At 46.6% G+C, this 1,745-nt stretch overlaps 1 protein-coding gene across 1 annotated transcript in view; it reads right to left on the bottom strand.

Moving 5' to 3' along the window:
* EXOC4 (exocyst complex component 4) overlaps positions 1-1,745 on the bottom strand; it is an 812,900-nt gene that overhangs the window by 436 nt on the left and 810,719 nt on the right. The window lies entirely within an intron of this gene.

The raw sequence follows: 1,745 nt of genomic DNA on the forward strand, positions 1-1,745 counted from the left end.
GCCGGTTGAGCTATAGGCGCCGAGCCGACAAAAGCTCTCTAGAGTTCTACCCAGGTCTAAGGATCTACAACAGGTGAGCTATAGAGAAATTAACTGATGCCACCCCAAATTAGAGTAAAAGAAATATCCACTCTCCCTGCCACATTATAGAAAAGTGACCTGGTGACTGCTCTTGAGCAGTGACTGCTCAAAATTCCTGTTTCAGGGCAGAAGAAAAAGGAATGGAGGGGAGGGGGAGAACTTACCTTCACTTGGAAAACTCCCTCCCAGGCTATTGTTTTGAAAGGTCTAAGAGACTAAGCCAAAGGAAGGGAGCTTGGATCTCCCAGAGGCAGAAAGGATGAAGATACTAGCTCTTTTGGAGGAAAGAGGAGGAAGCTGGAGTGTTGGTCCCCTCAAAGCTGAGAAGGGAAGCAGGGGCTGAAGTATCCATGGAAGCTCCACTGCATTCATAGAGCTCACTGATAGCCAGAGCTCGGGTATGAAGAAGGTGGGGACTTCATGGAGGCTGGATGTCCCTGGGGTCACTGGAGAGGGTCCCTGCACGTGGAGCTGCAGGACCTCAGGACAGCGTGCATCCAGAGCCCTGGCTGTGTCACAGGAGCAGAGCGCAAAGGGCTCAGCATGTGCCGATGACACACTGTCTTCACCCCGTTTTCCTGACCTGCTTCAGCAGAGGGATGGATGTCCTCCACTCCCACTGCCCCATGAGGACACCACAAAGAATTAATGACCTTGGACCTCTGCTGAGAATGTGGGAATTCAGAGCTAGATTTGATTTAGTAAAATTAAAAGAAAAGAATCTGACATTTTTCTCACCTCAATTTCATAGAGCAATTTGTGAACTTATTAGAAATCCATGATCTGACATTCCCCACCATAGGTGGAAAGAGGAACAGCAAACTCAAACCCCAGCCGTAGGCCATTAAGTCCGTGAAAGCTCGGTCCCTAAAGGGTCCAGAAACATTCATCAGAGTTAATGAAATGCACATAATACATCGCCGGGCAATGAGATGCAAAATCTCACTCACAGCTAAAATGGCAGCAGGCTTAAGAACCAGACACTCGAGGGCAGCTGTCCTGTGCTGGGGAGGGGGCTGAGGCAGTCTTGGAACACCAGGAAATCCAGTTCAGTGGGGGCTTCAGGCATCCAAACACAGCAAGGATCTGTCTTGGGCCCTGCCTGCCATAGCTTAGAGGACTTTCTAACAACCAGCCAGTCAGGCTGGCTGCACTTTTATGCTACTTCAGCAGAACAGATTTTCTTGATATTGGGCCAAAAGCTCCTCAAAGAAATGGGGAAGATAATATTATTATTCATTATGTACTTATGATATTCATTAAATGCTAGGTACTGTATATTTCTGCTGGATAGGAGCCATTAGTGTCATTATTACCCATTTCACAGGTGATAAAATGGAGGCTTAGGGTATTTAATAACATCAAACCACTTACAAAGGTGATGGGGTTCAGGACATGCTAATTCCAAATCTGGCATGTTGGCATATTGAATATGTTAAGCTGAAACACTTGAGAGACAGCAGGTTCAGGAAAAAGTCCCTCTGATGATCCCCTTTTTATCTGAGTTTCAACAAACAGGCCTTGTTAAGTCCCCCCCCCACCCCCACCCCCCGTTGTTAACTCATGGCCTTGATCCTATCATTTCTCCCTGACTCTCCATTCTTCATCAAACCTACTATAAAAACACTTAGGTTTAACTGTTTCATTGGGTCTTCATTTCTTCA

Source organism: Otolemur garnettii, unplaced genomic scaffold, assembly GCF_000181295.1.
Source record: "Otolemur garnettii isolate 467f Iridium unplaced genomic scaffold, OtoGar3 scaffold00049, whole genome shotgun sequence".
NCBI lineage: Eukaryota > Metazoa > Chordata > Mammalia > Primates > Galagidae > Otolemur > Otolemur garnettii.